The sequence below is a fragment of the Camellia sinensis genome, chromosome 5, assembly GCF_055761805.1.
Source record: "Camellia sinensis isolate YWXY chromosome 5, ASM5576180v1, whole genome shotgun sequence".
Classification (NCBI taxonomy): Eukaryota; Viridiplantae; Streptophyta; class Magnoliopsida; order Ericales; family Theaceae; genus Camellia; species Camellia sinensis.
The window spans coordinates 29,999,554-30,008,844 of record NC_138965.1 but is presented as its reverse complement, the minus strand read 5'-3'; the positions used below and the strand labels follow the sequence as shown (position 1 = coordinate 30,008,844).

General features: G+C 30.1%; 1 long non-coding RNA gene and 1 other non-coding gene across 2 annotated transcripts; one reads left to right on the top strand and one right to left on the bottom strand.

Moving 5' to 3' along the window:
- Positions 1-4,435: 4,435 nt before the first annotated feature.
- LOC145790521 (uncharacterized) lies at positions 4,436-6,624 on the bottom strand. Its single transcript, XR_014329300.1, has 2 exons — positions 6,487-6,624; positions 4,436-4,560 (listed from the first exon to the last, which is right to left on the bottom strand). It is a non-coding gene; the product is annotated as an uncharacterized LOC145790521 (long non-coding RNA).
- LOC114316480 (uncharacterized) lies at positions 4,459-6,833 on the top strand. The gene is made up of 2 exons (XR_014329301.1): positions 4,459-4,564; positions 6,489-6,833. It is a non-coding gene; the product is annotated as an uncharacterized LOC114316480 (transcript).
- Positions 6,834-9,291: the final 2,458 nt, after the last annotated feature.

Below are 9,291 nucleotides of genomic sequence, written 5' to 3'. Positions count from 1 at the left end.
TAAAACATGGGCAGCAATGATAGAGACCACCAAAAGTGGTACTCTAAATTAGCACTAATGAGTTGACATCCATTAAAAAAAAAACAACAACAATAATGACACAATAATATTGTGACAGTGGGTCATTAGTGATACTTAGTGTTCTTACAAATTTTCCAAACATAGGGAAGCTAGCATGTGCCACGTTGGCCCTATGGTGTCACCTAATGATTCGAAGGTCGTCGAATTTTACGAGGTGCTTAACAGCTTAAGCATCAGCATATCATTGCATTCCTTCCTTATTATTGTTTATGGTCAATCACCCTTAATGAATAATTTAATTTTACTCCATTGTCTTTAAAATATTAAACTATTGTTTTATTTTTTATTATTTTAAAATATTAATTTTTTTTTAAAAAAATTAAGAATTAAAATAATATAATTTTTTTAAGTATCTTTTCTTTTAAATTCATTTAACATTTACATAAAAAATATAATTATGATAATTGATATTTCTAAAAAAAAAAGAGTCAAAAGATAGTTTTGAAAAATTAGTATTTTTGAAGTGTAATAATTATACTACCAAAAAAAGGTTAAATTTTCTAAAAAGACTAATATTTTAGACACTTTTTTGTTTTACCAAATTTTCTATTCGTTTTTATAATATGGGAAATTTAAAAAGTACTAAGGGGAACAATAAATTGAAAAATTATTTTTAGATATTTTGTACTGTATTTAAATATATATTAAAGTCAAATATTAGTGTTTGGATAATATTTGAAAAAAAGGGTAGTCTAAAATACGATAACATACGATTAAATAATAGTAATTTAATTTAATTTATTTAAAATGAAGGCAAAGAAATATGGAAAAATCGGTCTAGGGTCCCTCTCCCACTTTTCATAATGGAAGAGATCCACAAAATTATTTTTTGATGTCTAAGGTCCCTAAACATATATTAGATGAAAGTTTCACTGGCTCCTCTCTTTCCACTCACCGAAAGACCTCTCGATCGTCTTCAACACTGGACAATTCGATTCATACAAACTCAATTTGACCGATTCAACGATCGGAAACTCCGAAACCGAACTTCAATTAGAAACCCTAGGTTTGTCCGGTATTCAACACTGCGATTACGGCCTCAGTTGGCTCTGGAGGAGTTGTAAACAGCTCAAGAAACTCCAATTGCGAAGCTGTTATGCAATCGGCGATGAATCATCATTCTCATCGTTCGTCGAATGCTTAATTGGTCTCCAAGAAGTGGAATTGTGGACATGTAGGGCGATAATCGACGAGGTTCCTCTTCCTCCTCCTCTTTTATACACTTTCTCATTCTAGGGTTTCAAGTTCTTGAACCCCCTCAATTTCATTTTAATTCATCATCCCCTGTTTTCCCTACTCTTTCGTCAAGCTTTTACAGTCTATTTCATACACTTTCCCTACTCTTCTGTCCCTGATGCTTTAGATTTGCACCTTACAATGAACAAGTGTGATGATCAATCTGGGAAGCAAGATGCAAAAGAACAAGAAATGGAATGTCTGGTTGTAGGAGATGCAGCTGTTTCAGAGCCCGGGGAGACTAAGAGTTTTGGGGAGGAAAAAATTTCAACTTCTTCTATGTTTGAAACAGATGCTTCAGTTCCTGAAATTGAAAAGACTGAGAAGCAAGATGCAGAAGCACAAGCGAGCAATGATCTTATTTTGCAGGATGCTCTTTTGAACCCCTGGTGGACAGACATGGATGGAAGATTCTGCATGGGTGGAAGATTCTGGATGCTCTTTTGTATGTTTTATGGACAGAGAAAAAGTTCCTTTATCACATCATACATGGATGAAAGATTCTGCTTCTGGTGGACAGCCATCTACTTGTTGTGAACTAGAATTTCTCTGTGAAGTCCAGAGAAAATTCGACCAGAGAAATTCTCTGTGAAATGTGAAGTTCAGAGAAAATTGGACCAGAGAAAATCTCTGTAAACTAGAATTTCTCTGTGAAGTTCAGAGAAAATTCGTCAAGAGAAATTCTCTAGATCGAATTTTCTCTGACTAGTTGAGTCTAACTGATTCAATTTCCCTTTTCTACAGCTTGTATTATACCTGTCAACTACACAAATGATGTGTTCTTGTACATGTGTGCTTTTGGTATTGCTGTTGTTTCTTGGTAATAAAGTTTGTGCATCATTTGTGCTGTTTAGTTACTGATATAGAGGTTGATGAAGATGTCGAACAAGAAGATAAACCTGGAGTTCGAAACCTTCAGCATCTCTGTGTTCTACAAGAGGCAAAACAGTCAAGTAAAAGTCCTTTTCATCTCGTTATTGCTCCGAGCCTTCACTTTCAACTCGGCCGAATCCAGTGACCGTGACGATAATTCGGGCTTAAGCATTAGCGATTGTATGGAAAAGTGCTGGAACAATTGCAGTTGTGTTGGGTTCACCACAAGCAATAGCAATGCTAGTCCAGAGAAATTCTCTGGGTTCCAAATTAAGCATTCCAGGTTCCAAATTGTGAATTGATTTTTTTTTTCATTTGAAGTTGAAACCAGAGAAATTCTCTGGTTTTTTAACTGAATTTTCTCTAAGTTGAAACCAGAGAAATTCTCTGATTTTTTAACTAAATTTTATCAGGGTTGGCCCACAGAATTTCTCTGGATCAATTTTCTCTGTGACGTGAGATGATGACAATGGTCATGATCCGGCGCTGAAGAAGTTGCAGAACTCTCCCATTAATGGAAGACTGAAGCGGAAATATAAAGGCCACGAATTGTATACGAAATACAATGGTAGAAAGAATTTTGAATTTACAGCCAATACATTGTTTTTTCTTAGGAATTGGGAAGAACTTGCATGAGGTGATAAACGGGAAGGGGGGAAAAAAAAATCATTCGTAAACTTCTTCAAGATAAAAAAGACATTTCTTGATTATCAGTGCACAAACATTCACCAAAAACATGCATGGTGTATGTGTGGCTCCTTTTGCATAAAATTCTGAGAATAATTAGTTTTTCCAGAGAAATTTGGACTGAAATTTCTCTGGACCAATTTTCTCTGGACTGAAATTTCTCTAGATCAAGGTTGAAGGACCTTAGACATTATGAAAATATTGTTGATGGACCTTAGACATCATAAAAATATTTGATGTCCTTTATGCTATAAAATCATAATATCAAGGACTTTAAAAAAAAAAAACCCCAAGAAATATTGTACAACATCTATTATATTGTTAAAGTGAATTATATTTTAAATTCTAAAATTTCATTATTTTATGAATGATACTAGAGATCTTAAATAATTTATTAAATTTTTTTACAAAATCTCTTATATGAGTGTGGGACTCACACACATGTAGATTTGTGTGATTCTCACCTACATGTAAGAAGTTTGGTAAATTATTTAACATTTTCTTTATTTTATAGCACTAGTTAGAAAGAAAATTTTATAAATACAATAACTAATAAATGGGGGAAAAATTAGAAGACGAGATATTTTTAAAAAGTGATGCCTAATAATAAATAATAATAAAATCTTGTAAAATATTATTGATTTATATATATTTTAATGTTGGATTTGGGTTTGAGAGTTGAAAGTGATATTACAAAGAGAGCAGTGTGTAGTGGCATCGAATATGCTGACTACACGTGGTGGTGTCTTAAGGTGGTTTGGAAGGATCAAAATGAGGGTATTTTTTTGATTTTTTATAAAAAAAATAAAAAAAAATAAAGAGGTGATTTAATAAAAAATATAAGAAGTGTATTTTTTTTTTTTTTTTGGCACACCCCAAACTCCTCTTCCTCCTATAAATGTGCAACCATCCATTCACTTTCTCTCATCATCAAGTTCTCTTTGTAATTTTGTTTACTCTTTCAAGTACTCTGATCTATTTTTTTGGGGCTCTCTCTCTCTCTCTCTCTCTCTCTGAATTTGTGTTTGAATTGAATAGGAAAATGTCCTCAGCAACCTTCATAGATATCATCGTGGCCATCCTCTTGCCTCCCCTTGGTGTCTTCCTTAAGTTCGGTTGCGAGGTCATCTCTCTCTCTCTCTCTCTCTATATATATATATATATATACTAGCGGTTGGTACATATATGATGCATGAAAAGAAAAAGATGAAATTAAAATTTTAAAGATTTGAATATTTTCAGTGACAATTTTTATGAACATTTTCAGAATGGAAAATCCGTGACATCTACACAATTTTTAATTTTATTTTATATATAGTATAGATATAGTTATCAATATTACAGATCAAATTTTTACGCTTATAGACATGGGTTATGGAGAAAATTGAAAAAAGAAAAGAAAAGAGAATTATGTGTATATTGTTATTTACTCATGGTATATGTTTATTTTTATAACTCTGCTTGTGTATATGGATATATTTGCAATTTGTTATAACAAAGTTTCTTCATTTTATTTATTTATTTATTTAATTTTGATGTGGGTGTTTATATATGATGATGGGGATTGGGATTGGATTGCAGGTGGAGTTTTGGATCTGTCTGTTACTGACCTTGTTTGGATATCTCCCTGGAATTCTCTATGCTATTTATATCATCACCAAGTGATCATCTCTCTCTCTCTCTCTCGGTAATCCCTGCCTCCCTCATTTAAATCCTAGTTATCACAAAAAATTGTGACCACATATCAATCCATGGTCATTTTTTGTTTTTTGGGAAACTCTAATGTGCACATCCTTCAAAAAAAAATTTGTATACCATATGTGCTTTTATTACATATTTTTATACTATATATTATATATATTTATAATAAATATTAAATTTTTTTTTTTTGGGTAAGAGTTACAACTTTATGTTAATATTATGTATTATTTTTTAGAAGGTTACACATTTTTTTTTTATTCAAATATTTTTTAATCACAAAACATGTAATATTGTCACAAAAAGTATGTGACATTAATACAAAACAATTAATTTTGTTTTTTAACCATAAATTATTGTAATTTCACTAAAAGAATATATAACATTAATGATAAAAATGCATAACATGTATTACAAAAATATGTAATGGGATGCGTATAATATAAAAATCTGTAGCATAGGGTTTTCTTTATTATTATTATTATTAATGAAAATTAAAGATGTAGCATCATAAGGTCAAACGTGGCCTAAATGTATATAAACCATACATCTTCCATTAACACTGCAGTTTATGAACCTATTTGAGACTCACAGTTGGCGTTACACTTAATTACAATCCCTAATGTCTTTTTTCCTATTTCTTTAATTATTAATTAAAATTCAAAATGATATTATACATCCTTGTTAGAAAACCTTAATTTGTTTATTAATAATGCTATTATGACTAAATTTAAGGATTATGTATTCCATTGATGGAATGTGGTCCTGCTAAAGCAATGTATTGACACGTTATGCTATCGGATATATTCTTAAAAGAATGTGTACTATATGTAAATTATGATATATTCTTAAAACAGTGTGTACTATATATAAATTTTGTCATTTGAGAGTTTGATTATCACAAATGACATAACTCAATATTATGGGAGTTATAACTAAAAAAAAAAATTGCTTATAATAAATATCACATAAAGTATATAACAAAGATTTCTTGAATCATAATTAAAATAATGTCATAATTACTATCACAAAAAATTATAATTAATAACACAATAAGCCATAATCAAATAACACAAATGTCGTAAGTAGGGATGCATATGTCACCCCATAGAAATTCCCCACATTATACGGTTATCCAAAGGGTGATAGTTTATTTACTTTAATTTCTATGATATCTGAATATTGATTGTTCATTTACTTTAATTTTTGTAATTTCTATGTTAATGGGGGCTATCAATATAAGATAAAAGGACTAATCCATGATTAGTTAGTCGGTGTGTGAACACTACACAAAAAAACAATCACGGATTGAAAGAAAAAGAGATTCTCTCTTGAATAAATTTAATTCTCTAAAATAATATGATTTTCTCTAAGACTTACAGCTCATATCTATAAAAGAACCAGCCCTAATTACAACAGGAAGTAAGTTAGAAAAGGTAATGCTCGCTAATCAAGCCTAAATTAGAGAGAATAAGAAAATTACTAAAGATATAAAGATTTGAGTTAAGCTCAAATTTGAAAACTAAAATAAAAAGTACATATTCTGGAAAAACATTTAGTCTCAAATGGATTTGTCTATAATAAATAATTAACGAAGCAAATATTTTCAATAATGGTAAAATCGCAAAATTAGAGACCTAAATATTGAAATTTGACCGAAATCCATTGTAGGGCAAAGAAATGGGTATTGATCGTGACATCATGTTCCATGTCTTAGCCGAATTTCACATGCATCTTGCCTCTACTAGTGTTTTTTGTCCTCTTAGATGTCCATAAGTTTCAAAAACTCTATCCAAACACTCTGCATCACTAGGCCATAGCAATATGCTATTGTAATCAGTCATATATATATATATATATATATATAACAATTTTTGACAAAAGGGTATATCCCTATGCTTTGTTTATGGCAGGTGGAGATGTGAGGGGTGACAATAAAAAGTCCTTTTCATTTCTGCTAATGGAGGAGGTGCTTATATATACCCAACGACGGCTCGATGAACAGTGATGATTTGTGGGGTCTAAAGATGATTTCATTCTTGTTTTGGGGTTTATTTTGATTTTGAATTTTAGGACTGGTAATTGGGTTTTGTAATTATTGTGTTGTTGGGTTGTTGATTTTAGTAGTTTAGTTTTGTCTTAAATTAAGATCATGAAATTTATTTTTCAGTGTTCGAATTATTTGTTTATGTATTGATTTAAACCTTAATTAATTTTCCTATTTGTGCTATATCAGTAATAGTTTTGTTTTTTCACAATTATCCTCTGAAATCAGTATACTGTTTCTCTTCAAGAGGAAGAAAATGATAGGATTGTTTTTTGTGTTAATTTTAAAATATTTTCTATCAATTTAAAGACATCTAATTTGAAATTGTACTAACTTTGTATTTTTTTAACTTTCAATTTGAAATTAGGTATTGAATTTTTAAAATAGGCCCTCCGATTTCCATCTTTTACCCATTAATGAGAAATTTTATTGTCCAAAACCAGGGAAATTTCACTGCCTGGAGATCAAAAATACTTAATACAATGAAATTTCAACATTTGTTTTGCCCTAAAAAACTCTATTCATCCATAAAATTTATACAAAAAATACTACAAGAATGATGTGGCAACATTAATGTTGTAAATATAAATAATTTTTATGAGTGTAACATCATTATGTATGTAAATTATGTATGAATTTTTTATTTATATATGATTACTTTTTTTTCTTATTTTTTTATTTAAAAAAATTCAATTTCATTGTAGGACTTGTCAGAAGAGAATTTCAAAATAAAGTTAAAAAAAAAAATGGGAAATGTAGATCAAAAGAAGCATAACTAATAGGGATATTTTGGTGAAAACCGGAACTAATAAATTTTTATTTTGTGTCCTCGTACCTGTAGAAAGTTTTAACATGAGATGAGAGCTCTCACCAAATTACCTTTTTAAAACCACTTATTAAGTTTTTTTTAATTTATGTTCAAACAGTAATGTTGCATTTTTTGTCTTCTGTTTTTTTTTATCAACTAAAAGAAATTTTATTGGTGAAAATTCCGAGTACAAGTGAAGAGAAAAAATATCAATAAATAGGACGAGTACATATAGCATCATAGCAATAATGTTGCATATTAACAACTCGAACATATCAAAATATTCAGAAAAAAATTAATGTATTATTTTAAATATGAGTCCCATCATATAAGAGTTGGATATAAATCATTCATTATATTGGTGTTAATTTTTTGTGTAAAGATTCTTAATACTCAAATCAAAATGAAACCAGGGCTCCCTGACACTCGTTAAATTGTGGTCCATCAACAGTGTTAATTATATATATATATATATAATTTTATTGGCTAAATTTTATTTTTTTAGTTTTTTTTTTCTTCCAATCACCGACCCCTGCGTGTGTGTAAGGATGGTTGGGTGGGGAAGAGTGAGGGTCTCAATCAAAATTCGAACAAGAGTGATGATTTATATATATATATATATATAATTATACAAAATAATATAGTACAATAATATTCATTCATTTCAAATAAAAAAAATTATTAAAATGATTTAAAATTTCAAAATGTAAGTATCATCTTTTATTTCTTATAAGACTATGTATTTTTTTTTTTACAAGTTACTTTCCAATTAAACAATGATAGCCTACTTTGCTAAGCCCAGAGATTTTTGGCAATGCCTCGGTGGTTCTCCAGTGACATTTTGGTAATTCTTTTTATATTTTTAAAATGTAAATTTACACTTTTAAAATATAGATCTATAATTTTAGAGTATAGATTTGAATTTTTTATGTCCAAAATAAGAGTTTTGAGAATTTTTTCCTCCGATCTTGGCATAAATTTTTGGTTTTTCAACGTCCAAAATAGTTTCCTCCTCTCTCAACCATTTTCCCATACCATTGCGAGTGTCCTTCCTTTTCCGGCGGCAACGGTGGAGGAGTTGGGCAACAGCGACATGCAGGCCTGACCTTGAGATTTTCGGGGTTCAAAATTGATAATCAACTAATAAATTTTTGAAGCGCTTCATATTTTTTTTTCATTGAATGAAATTTTTTTTGAAGGTAAATAATAAAAGATTTGTGTCAAAATTACAAAAAAAATACTTAACATTACATTATAACAACTAATAAGTATCACTTGATCCTCGCTCTTCTTGTATTTTTATAAGCAAATAAATTAATCATACTTGCATAATCTAGTTTTTTTTTTTGCAAGATCATTTTTAATGGATAACAATGCTAATCCATTCAATCTTTCTTGTGACATAGTTGATCAAAGGTAATTTTTTATCATTTTCAACTTTGAAAAGCTTCTTTCCCCTGATACAACTGTAACCGGAATAGTCAAAAGTATCCTAATTTTTCGACTCTTTGCTTTTTTTTTTTTCTTTTTGCGAATCGAGACGGATAATTTCGAAACTATCCGTAGACTGTCAGGTTGGATCGGCCCAACCGAATTGGGTGGGTTGGTTCAATCTGTGCACATCCCTAGCCCTAGGCCATGGCCTAGTGGGCCTATGCCCAGCGATGTGGACAACGTTAACGGAGATGGCAGACAGACTTCAAGCAGATCTTACTTTTCATACCACATTTTTTAGCAGATCGGTGGTTTTTTTTAGCTCATAGCTGTTATTTTTGACGAATTTCTTTTTTGTTGTTTATTTTTGTTTGTTGTTTATTTGTTTTTTATTTTATAGTTTGGTTGGGATGGCTCTTTGGAATTT